Source organism: Aythya fuligula, chromosome 1, assembly GCF_009819795.1.
Source record: "Aythya fuligula isolate bAytFul2 chromosome 1, bAytFul2.pri, whole genome shotgun sequence".
In the NCBI taxonomy this organism is placed as follows: Eukaryota; Metazoa; Chordata; class Aves; order Anseriformes; family Anatidae; genus Aythya; species Aythya fuligula.
In genome coordinates this window covers 9,281,640-9,294,005 of record NC_045559.1, presented here as the reverse complement: position 1 = coordinate 9,294,005, position 12,366 = coordinate 9,281,640, and the positions used below count along the sequence as shown (strand labels likewise).

The window sequence follows — 12,366 nt, the reverse complement described above, 5'->3', positions numbered from 1 at the left end:
AAGGCAATGGAATCCAATGGAAGAGCAAGGGATGTGATACTTTTGACACCACTTTGAAACCTAAAAGCTAGGCATTAACACCTAAAGTAAGTAATTTATTACTCTCTACAGATCGGTAGGAAAAATGCACTTTGGCACTACAGCAAAATGGGGTATGCAGGATGGAGTGCTCTGACAAAAAAAAAATAAAAATACTTAAAGGCATCAAATGAGGATCCATTTGTCAAGCTTTTTTTTCTTTTTTTTTTTTTTTTTTTTTTTTTGGTGATCTGTTCATCATATCTGAGAACTCTGATTCTGTAAGTAAGGTACTTGGGGTTACTTTGTTTATTTTATTTGTTATTTGGTTAAACATGTTACCTTTACAAATGAAAAACAGATATCCATTTGTCTCTCCCTTTTGTCCTTCTCCCTTCATTTTCTCTCTTCCTTACACCATTGTCATAAATAAGGCTCTAAAGGCTAGATTATACTCATAGTGACATCTGTTTTACCCTTTTGTTTTACAGGTATTGCCTGGTGGAACCTGAGGAGGAACCCAGTGAAGTGGCTGGAGGACTATCCAGGACACACCAGGTTTGCAGAAATAAATAAAGAAAAAAATCACTAAAATCTTTTTTATCAATTAAAATGTTGGGGGGGGGGGGGTAAATAAATTAATTAATAAAAAGATTATAACATCTTCTGAGAAAATACATGTTAAATTTAAATATACACTTTGTAACTAGGTGTTTTTTTTCTTCTATTGAAAGGTTATAGAAATATAAGGATGTCTTACAGGTACAGCACAAACAGGTCTTCAAGATATAAGATTTGATATATCATAGTGTTTCATAAATAATGAAACTATAAAGTCTGCAATGCATTTACAAATGTAAATTTAATTACAACAGATCCTCTAGCTACATTTCTTGATCTTGCATTCTCTGTCTGCCTAATCACAAAGTATTGTTTTAGATCCAGTCCTACTCTAATAGTCAATAGCCATAACTCTGTTAAATACAGAATAAGTAGAAATATATCCTTGAGAATGGACCTTAATATTGTTTTTGCCATTCTTTGCTAGTGTGACTCCTGAATGCATATTCTCATGAATTACCTGAATGTGTTATCATTTTTGTATACATTGATGTTTCCACTTTGTTGTAAAAATAGGCCTTTAATACACGACAGTACTTACCATCTAGTACCAGCCATCAGTTTGATATCAGCCGTGACATTATTTAATTTTCAGAATCACAGAGGTTAAAGCTCACTGAACTATAAACAGTTGGAAACATGGAGTGTAATCCCAAGGCACAGCTCTGCACAAGCTGTAATTTAAATCATATTGCATGCTAAGCTGAAAAGGCAGTGCAGGTCCCAGAGGACATGAATAAATCTGCAGTCACTGATTTGCCACACACATTTGTGTTGGGATTCTGTAACTGTGCAAATGTGATGTCTTCCTTTAGTGCAGAGAACCTGTCATCTACTGAGATTTGTAATTAAATAACCCAAAGAACAAAAGCAATTACTTAGCCTTACAAGCATTCAGACTGGAATTTACACGATTTCATGAACAAAGAGGAGGGGAAGTTGTGGAGACAGAGAGAAAGGGAGGCTTTGAGTCTGCAACATAATTCAGCTGTGTCTAATGTTAGCTGAGGGTTTAATGTATAGACCAGGTATTCAAATACCTGGCTTACTTTGAACTAATAATTCCTTCATCAGAAACTCCACTCTGAAGTGGATGTTTGCCCATCTAAAGAGCCAATTATGTTTCCAGCTGGCTACATGCCACATCAGGTGCTGGCTTTGAGCAATCAGTTGTGTTAATTGCAAGCAACACTGAGTACCTTTTGGGACAAGCAATTCACGGTTCAGGAATGTTAGTGTAAAGGGAGTTAGGTTCAGCCCATTACCAAGAACAAATCACAAAGTCTACATAAATTGCAAACTAACAGTTGTAATTTTATGGAATGGGTGAAAGAGGTTGGAACCAGCTAAGATGCTGTATCCTCACATTATTTGCTCTGCTAAGTGTACTGAGCATCTCATCTACTTGATGGGTTGGTTGGTGCTTTTCAGCTCATCTGCTCTGTCCTCCCATTGGCCAAGTTCTATCACGTATCCTGATCCAGGCCAACACAGCCAAGATATTGGGTGAAGAAAAAACTATGTGAGTAGTCCATGAGTACAGTCTTCTCCATATTTGTTTCCATTTTGCATTTCCATTCTTTCTATTTGACATACACGGAAAATAATAATAAAAATATATATTTTTGCAACGATGTACAGGAAATATTGTAAGGGTATAAATAACAGCAAATGCCATAAATGGATGTTGAAAAGCAGATTTATACAAAAAACAGACATTGAAGAAAGACAACATATTATTAGTGGCATGAGACAAGAACTGCAGTGAGTAGGAATCAGTAGATATATGTTGGCTGCAGTGAAGATATTCTAACCTAGAATCATCTAAAGATCTGACCTGTAGTTTTTTTTTTTTTTGTGTCTAACTTTTGTCTCCATACCTGAATAACAAGTTTTAATTAGTCTACCTATTCACAAGAGTTGATTTCTAATACACTTGCCCATGAGGTGCAGCACCAGCACTAGTTAAAAGAAACCTGCCCAAACACAGGAGGTGATGAATGGAAGCCTTGAGTTGAATTATTAGAGATAAAGAGAGTTTGTGTGTGGCAGGGAGGGGGAGGAACTGGTACAAACCTAAAAGTCTGCAGGTGCTTAGAAACAGCATGGAGGCTCAGGAAGTGTCTCTAATAGTCTTTAGAGTCTCAATCTCCGAAGTCCGACAAGACTGTATAAAGGAAACTTCTCAAAACAAAGCCATCTTATTTCTCCTTTTACCACAGACTAAAACATTGCCAAACACTGCGTCTGAAGCTGTGAATTTCATTAAATTCAATGGAACTTGCTTAACACTCTTCATTTTTGTATGGCTGAAACCTCTAATTCTACCCACCCCCTCTCCCCTCCCTCTCAGCCAGCATGCTCTAGTCACATCACACTTAACCTTTGCCTTGGCTTCTCAAAAAAGAATTTGTTTCACTCTATTCATGGTTTCAACAGTTTGGCAAACTGCATTTGAGTGCTGCACTGGGCCTTTATATTGAACACACTAATCTGATTGTTTTTCCACTCTACAAACTTTGGGTCAACAATCAAGCTGCTGCCAGAAACTAATTAATTTGCAAACAGGCCCCATTTTCACAGGGGGAGAGCTTTTTAAACCTATGTCAGCAGAGCTGGTCACACCATGGTGACATGCATTGTCATGGCATCCACTTTTCTGGGTAATTCTCCTCACTAATTTTTCACCACACACGTGAACTCAAATTACCCAGTCAACAGTAAATCTCTATTGAATGCCCACCAAACTCTGAACGTGGTGGCCTGGGAAGAGGAAATTGGTATTGACAAGGTCAACACTCATTAAAATGATGGCTAGAGCTGAAGGAAATAAAAAAGCACAAGAACACCCCCCCCCCCCCCCAAAAAAAAAAAAAAAAAAAATCAGATGTATGTCATATCTCAATGAAGGGGGCTGTAACAGACTCTTTCCCACTTTGTTTAAATCAATTAGTATTCTGTTGTGTGATTTCCTACAACCAGATCTCTGCTTAACTTTTCTTTTCTTTTCTTTTTTTTCTTCTTTTTTTTTTTTTTTTTAATACTGGCTAGTTACTTTAGTTAACAGGAAAGAAGGCAGTATTTGGTACCTAAAAGTTACTGTTTTCCAAGCATCAGAGCAATGATGAGCCTTCACAGAGACAAATTATCTTTTTTCTTCTTCTTGAAATTCATCTCCAGGGCAAGAATTTTCAATAACTATTGAATAATTCCTAACTATGAACTGATGAATGTAAGTAGTGTTTATATTTATACTCATATGTTTAGACAGATATAATTCTTTTAATCATATATTCACTAAAAGTAGTACAGAAAGCTTTCTAGCAGAAATTATTGATGCAGCTACTACTGCATCAGTTATTTAGTTTGTCACCTTCCTTACATAAACAGACCATTTATTTACAAAGTTGTCCATTGACAACTGTACAAGTTATTCTTTGAAACTAATGCATACAAATAATCAATCCTTCCTTGTAAAATAAATAAATAAATAAATAAACAAGAGAGTACATAGTGGGAGACATGTAGGATGAGATTGTGACTCCTGTTTTTACACATCTATAGCTGGAGGTGGAAGATGAAGTTTGTCCTTCTGTGTATATAACAAGCAACTCACCTGGCTCATTAAAACTTGATTCTGACCACCCAAGCAGGACACCCAATTTGCTTGGTATACTAGGTATACTGATTTATCCACATCTAGGATTTGCCAGAGCTTGTTCTGTCTCATTTGTCCAATTTCATCTTCAGAAAAGTCAGAGCATGGGTGAAGGAAAGAGCTATACTCCCAGGTCTCACCCTTACATCAGGAGTTACTGGGTTGTTGACCTGATTCACGACTAACATAAAGATAAAAATAAATAATAATAAAATAGAAATAGAAAATAATAGAAATAGAAATAAATAGAAATAGAAATAAAATCCAGTCTAAGACACATCACCAATATATCAATTCAATGTACAACGAGTAAGCACAGACCCCAAAGCTGGCAATCATTTCCTAGTCTGTTTAGAAAGAAACTGTGCAGTGATCTTTTTGAGACTGGGGTCATATCCCAGAGTGCTTGTTTGAGAGCTATAAGCTTCTTTCCTAAAACTGTTCTATGCACAGCAGAAAAGCTTATCTGGTCTCCTCTGGAAACCATACACAAAGCACTGAACTCTGAGCTCGCTCATTATTTTGATCGTATATGCTCTATAAAAAGGGTGAGTCACAGTCCGAGTTACAACAAAGCATGGTTTCTAATCTACACTCCCAGCTACTTTTTTTTTTTTTTGGTGTGGATAATAAGGCTGACCAAGCTAAAACCCATAAATGAGACCACAGTCAACCATGTAATATATATATATCCTATATCAGGTGTTACTGGACTAATTAATGTGTGCCCTAACTTCCCCAAGCATATTGTGACTGTAACTTAGACTAGTACGCTTATTGATGCAAGTCTCTTTGCCCCAGGTCACATTCTCTGGAATGTCAGAAAGTTCTCAAAATTTATGGTCAGTACAGAGGAACGTCCTCTTCTGCTTTCTATTTTTATGTTTATTTTTACTATTATTTTTATTTTATTATTATTTTTTTCCTATCTTCTTTTTCCACTCTAGCCTTAAAAACAATCTTTTCTATATGTCTGCCAATTTTTCATACCTAAGTACAACACAATCTTATCCACAGCACTTAAATTTAATGACGACAATGATCCAGACATGACCATAACAAAAGAAAGACAAGAAGGAAGGAAAAAAATAATAAAAAAAAAGAGACAGAGAAAGAAAGAATGGAAAAAGAAGTAAAAAAGGTCTATTTGTTAGAAGGAATTAAAATAATTTATTTAGGTAATTTGTTGGGATCCAATCATTTTTCTTGTTGTTTTTACCCACCCATGAAGTGGTGGGTAAAAATCATGACCTTCATGATTTTACTCACATCCAGAAGAACTATAAAGCAACTGCCAATTCTGTAACTGCTATTTGGCCTCTGGTTTCCAACTCAAAGGTTTCTCTTTGTATAAAGAAAAATGTATCAGCTATCAGACAGAATGAGTCACCAGGTTTAACTACCTTAGTATCTTCTGATCAAATATACCTGTGTTGTAACCATTACAGGTTAGTGGCAGGATAAACATCAAGTAATAACAGTAAGAAAGAAGTGAAATTTTCTGCTTCCAGAAATTCTAAGTTTCTTCCAAGAGAAAAAGAATGAGGGGTATTAAAAAAGTATAGAGAAATGACTTGTTAGATTGCAATGAGAAAAGAGAAAAGCAACTTAAAATTCTTATCCAGACTCTCAGATTTAGATCTACAGACTTAAGAAACAAAACAAAACAAAACAAAACAAACAAACAAAAAAAAAACATTATTATGCCACTGTCACCATAGTTTCTGAGTACTTCCTAGCACTGTGTTAGGTGACATTAGCATTTGTCACACATGGAATTTATCACTGTGAAATTATTTACTACTATTCTTAGCAATGAAGCTAATGGGAATGAGAGTGGGAGGGTAAATTAAGTGAGAAATGACACTTGCTTATATGGACATGTTTTGCTCCTACAAGGGTCAGAATTTTTCATGCCTGTATAAGCAGTGGTGGGAAAGTGCAAGACTTGGTTCCATGCTGCAGCCTGTGTGATAGGAGATATCAGCTGGCTAATTTGGTTCAGAGATAGAAATGCATACTTTAAATGCAAGAGATCCTTGAAAAACAAACCTCACTGTTTTCACTGGTAAGATTGACTAAATATTCCCATGTAAACTTGTGTGAACGCAGTCCTGGGGGAGACAGTCTATTTGCTCCAGTCCCTTGTGATGTCAGGCAAGCACACTATCTGAGAGCACATAAAATGTTATCAAAAGTTCCTCTTCAAATCTACTAGGCTGCCTCGCTGACTACTGATTTGTAAACTAAATTTATTCATATCCAATTCATACCCAGATTTTTCAAATGTCCTTTATCTGAATAGTTCTTTTCTTGCTGGAGATTTATTGTGTTCATAGCATCCATCACCTCTTTCCTCCTAGAATATCTCAAATACACTTTATGAAATAACCCCCATATACTAGGATATCTGGGGATACTAGTCTGGATTGGCAATGTGTGGGTTGGAAAGTGAGAAACTAGGAAGACATTTAGGGAGTGTCACAGAAGAGAGAGGTGTCAGTGGATATATAGGGATGGGAAAAGGGTTTGGTGTGGCTGACCAAAGAAAAAATATAGATCAAGGATGCAATAAATGAACACATCTAAGCCTTGACTAAAGTAGTTGGAAGAGAACATATGTTAATTTCTGTAATTTCTGTTACTTTCCATAATTTTCTGTTAATTCTGTAATTTCTAAACAATTTGACACATTTTTATACATTGTTATTAGAGAGGAAAAATCATATCAACAACTTGAAATCTTGTCCTCTTGCCATACATTTCTCCATTCTGCAATGAATATACAATCAAAATTATGTGTGCATGTTTCCAGTGTTGGGACATCCTACAAACTGCCATAAATGGAAACAACACACAGTGATGGCTAAAGTTCTGTATAAATTCCAGGAGAGTATCAAGTCCTTGTTTCCTGCCTTTGAGCCTGTGAAATTTAAGAGGGCATTTCTTTTTTTTTTTTTATTGAACAGTCGCTCAGCTTCTATAATTCTCAGCTGTTTATGTAACTGTAAAGTAAAGATTACCAAGGACAATAACCTCAGGGGACTAAGCAAAGCTACTACCCCGCTTTAAAAATTACGCCATGGAAAGAAGTATGCTTTAAAAAAAAAAAAAAAAAAAAAAATCAGGGAGGGTTTAAACCCACAAAAAGCAAGGAAATTCCACACCAAGGCTGGAAATCCAGCCTGACATTTTCTCTTAACTCCAGGGCTAGTTAAGAAGGTGAGCAAAGCCAGTGGTCCCTCACTTTTTGGGGTGCAAACCAGATTCATAATACAACCTTAATGAGTATTTTGTGATTTCATTTCCTCTCCAATCTTCTGCAGCCCATTTCTGTTTTGATTCTAAAACAAATGTTTATGGTTATTCATTTTACAAAATGTTAGCAATTTAAAGCCAGGTCCCCTGTGCTCAGGTCAAGGAAGATGAGGGCAGCTCCAAGCTTTCCTTCCACTCCCCTGATCTTCAACTTAATAACTGTCTTCAGTGCATTGTTTTTGCATTGCTTAGCATTTGCTTTGGTACACTGCACCACCATTTCTGCCTTCTTGCCTCTAGCCATGCCCTCAGCCCTTGCATGAATGCTTCTGAGGCTGAAGAGATGGGAATGGGTGATGTACAGCAAACTCTGCACTTAGCTAACTGGGGAACTTCCCCGTACCAGGGAAAGCTGCTCCAACCTGCTCACACCTCCTACTCGTCTTTGTTATTGCTGAAAGAGTTCATGGAAACAGATCATGGATCTGATCTACACTTTCTTGAAATAACACTGGATTCTGATGGCTCTGATGGCTGGAGGTAATGGCACATTTAAAGGAAAATATGTTTTTTGCCTGTAGGCAGAACTCTGTAGGATACAACATCAAAGCCATTACTCCTTAAGCTGGATAGGAGATGTCTTTATTTTTTATGTTTTACTTTTTATTATTTTTATGTTTTATTTTATTTCAAGATTTTTTTATTTTTATTTTTTTTCCTGAGAGTCCAAAACTATTCTTGACCCTCATTGTGACCAACCCAGACTGTCAAAGCTTTTTGTGCAGAGAAACTCCATGCACTTGCTTGACGTGCCAATAACATCCAGGGTGAGCATGCGCATGGCTTATAACAAAGTGCATGATTCAGTCCGGGGCACTGAACTTTTCATATCCAAGGTGATTTACCTGAACATCAATATATTTTGCTGTGTTTTTGCAAATGCCTCCATGTCACATCTGGCCAACTCCGTATCAATAATTAAATATACACTGCTACAGTGACTAATGTATGGTTCCCTACCTTCTAAATGAATGTGTTGACTGCACAGCTATAGAATCAGTCTCCGTTGCTTTATTTGGCTTGGTGACTGTTTAATTATTTATAAAAAATGAAATGTCTTTACAAGCCTGACAGTGTTTAAATTTTTTAAAAAGAATTAGAAGTATTTAAGAGCTGCTGCTCAGCACCTTCCCTTTGCCTGGGCACAGTTTAAAGCTGTACTGGGTCTGGCTGGAATGTTAACTTTCCCGGCAGCAGCCCATACAGTGCCGTACTCTGTACTTGTAGCTGGAACAGCAGTGTTATCACACCAGTGTTGTGTCTACTGCTGAGCAGCAGTGGCACAGCATTGGGCCTTTCTCTAACCCTCCTAGGGGGTGGGCAAAAAAGTGAGGAGAGAAACATCACTAGGGCAGCTGACCTAAACCAATCAAAGGGATATTCCATACCATGTGGTGTCACACTCAGCAATAAAAGGTGGAAACAGGAAGAAGAGGGGAGGGGTGGGCTCTCGTTGAGAAGACGTCAGTCCTCCTCTCGAACACCGGCTGCGTGCGTTGAGGCCTTGCTTCAAGGACGTGGTCAATCATCGCTCATTTGTGGGAAGTAGAGAGTAATTTCTTTCCTCTGCACTTCCATATAGCTTTCATTTATTTTGTTTGTTTGTTTTCCTCCCTTTTTCCCCTTTTCCCTTTTACTTCCCCTTAGTTAAATTGTTTAGTTCATGGTAGTCTTTATTTAATTATTATAATTATTTCCCTTTAATTAAATTATCCTTATCTCAACCCGTGAGTTGTTCTTTGCTTTACTTCTCCCCCTCCTCATCTAAAGGAGGGGGAGTGAGAGAGCGGTTGTGGGGTTTAGCTGCCCAGCACGGTAAAACCACCACAAAAGCCCTCTTTCCAGCAACATTAGATTTGAGGTGGAACATCTCCAGCAAGTGACTGTGTGATGTCTGTAAGAACTCTCTGTTCATACTTAAATCTTAAAAACTTAATTACTCTTTGTGATAAATTAGTAGGGGTTTGTTCATTGTCCTTGAGAATTTAAAGAATCTACTGAGGAGATAAGGTTTCATAACTCACGGCATTATAACATGGGGACAAAGCAAGACATCCTGTTTTGCCCCCACCTGAACACAAGCACAACGCATGATCACCGGAGGAAGAATAACGACCCCCAACAACAGACTGCGCAGTCTCAGGACAGGTCTCGACAGGTCTTGACAAGTGGACAGGTCTCGACAAGTCGACAGGTCTCGACAGGTCTCGACAAGTCTCGACAAGCTGGAACTTCAATGCTATAAAACAGCGACACTGGAAAGGGGAAGTTGCGTGCTGTGGTGGAGCGGAGACTCCCCAGCCACCCAGCGCTGTTTTGCTTGTGTCTGCTTACTTGATTAATAAAATAATTTCAATAGACGAGTAAATTGTGTGGTCTAACTTATAACACTCTTGTGCAATGTTGTCCAGTTCCAGATGACATTTAAATTCTAGAGAAAGTTTGTAAACTTATGTGCAAGTGTCTTCTTCTCTCCGTTTTTGCTACCAAGCAGCTGTGTTTCCTGCAGCCTTCATATGGGGAAAGCAGTTTCAAGTTTCTGTTCTGAATAAAGTAAACATTAACAAGGACTTATAACCAGATGTCTCACCACCTAGCTATTAAACTCCATTGGGATGAGAATTTCTCTTTGTAAATTTGATCAGAATTGCTGTCCTTATCAAGATTTCAGTGTATGTCCATTAGAATAGTGGTTTATAACCTAAGGCTAAGCACACTCTAGAAAGCAACTGGAATAGCAAACCCACCACTACATAATAATTCATGACATTACTAAAAATGTATAAAAGTCTACAAACTTAAGGTTCAAAACTAGCTTGTACAGATCTTTAAGAAAGTAGAGTACATCTCATCCTTCAATATAAATATATTTCATTAGAAGTATATCCACTTTAAATATATGCAATCACAAATCTTTTTTTTAATTACATTAAAAACAGTCAAATGGCCAAAGTAAAAATAAATATATAGAAATTTAAAAAACAAAACAAAACAACAACAACAACAAAGGAATGACATGTCTGCAGAGCTTCAAACCTGAAAGTAGGAATGCTGTGCAGAAAGGCTACCAGAACCTTATCACTGAGAAATTAACACTGAAGTTTTAGAGCCTTTAATAAGGACATTGTAGTGCTGATTTTAAGCCAACCTTTCCCTATTAGGAATGTAACTTTATTAAGTTGCAAGGTAGAGACTGAATGTCTTCAAGAATGTACTTCAGGATCATTGTCTATTAAATTATAGATAGCTATAGGAATAAATTCTAAAAGCCCTAGTCTGATTCTTGCATTTTAAAATTAGCTTGAAACTTTCCATACAGGAAGACAGTGCAAGAACTACACTTGGAGTTGAAAATCATCATGTGTTATGGTAAATGCTGTCTTTCTACATTTATACTTGTTTAGGATGATACTTAAATTTTAGAGTGCTTGAGTTTCATTGGCTTTTTATGTGCGAATGTCTTCTTCTCCCCATCTTGAGCACAAAGCAGTTGTGGTTTCTACACTCTGTCAGATGTAACCTTAGTGCTAATTTGAGAAAAGCAGTTCTCACATTTAGTGCTGAAAGACTGATAACTGAATCCACAAAGGAATGACACATTTTTAGCGATGAAGTACAGGGGCTGTGGACAATGGCTGTGCTTTCCCACTGCATAAATGCTCCTGACTCAGCTGTCATTGTGCAAATCTACTGCACAAAAGCAAATTTTGTTTGCATGATTGGACTCTATGTCATCATGACTATCAGAATGAAAATGGGTATTGCTCTACCAGGTACCAAGCTAGATGGTTATGTCTGTAACCCTTGTACCTTAATGTCTCCTGAAGTACAGCAATCTTCTCTATTATTACAATAAAATAAACCAATGAACCATATTTCTGGGTTAATGGACAAGTATGGACTGTAGAATTGAATTGTAATAGACCTGAATCTGTCCTCACAGTAGTTTGGATGAGTTATGACAAAACTAAATTTAACGGGACAAAAATCAGATTCATGCAACACATCATACTAAAAATATACATACATATACCTACACACACAAACACGTTTATCTGATACAAATATCCAATGTACATATCTTATATATTTTTGTTTATCCAACCTGCACTGAAATATGCCCTTTGCAATTTTAATTATGAGACTGATTGGCTATGTTATAGATCATACATAGAACTAATATAATAACCAGTATGAAACAAAAAGGTCCTGATTGTAGCTAATACAAAACTGTGTTGATAAAAGATCGTCTTCTGGTATACCCTAAAAATGTGCATGAACACTTTACACTGAATTGCAAAACCACATAAGAAAACTCAGACCTCAGCACAGACATAAGTATAGCCAGAAGTGAAAAATATCTTAGCACAAAATATTCTGTGAATTCAAAAACAGAAGTGAAAGTCTGGCAGATGCAAGCAACATGTAGAGCAAAAGTGGCTAGTCAAGTCTTTAAAATTAAAATATAAATTAACTCAGAATACCTACAGCTAGTATTACTGTCTCACTTAAATCAAATGTCAGCTTTTTCAAATGATGAATACTCATTTCCAAAATGTGCATCGTTCTGGTATAGTTAATGCCAAGCATAAAACCACTTAAGTTAGTGAAAATTTGATTCCAGTAGAACTTGGATAGAATAATCAAATATATTTTAAAGCATTTTGGTACATGAAGGCAAAAACAGGTTTACACTGATACTCTCCCTCTCCCCCCATACACACAAGCAACTACAGGATTGTTAGTAATAT

At 36.8% G+C, this 12,366-nt stretch overlaps 1 protein-coding gene across 1 annotated transcript in view; it reads right to left on the bottom strand.

Moving 5' to 3' along the window:
• SEMA3A (semaphorin 3A) overlaps positions 1-12,366 on the bottom strand; it is a 170,986-nt gene that overhangs the window by 47,066 nt on the left and 111,554 nt on the right.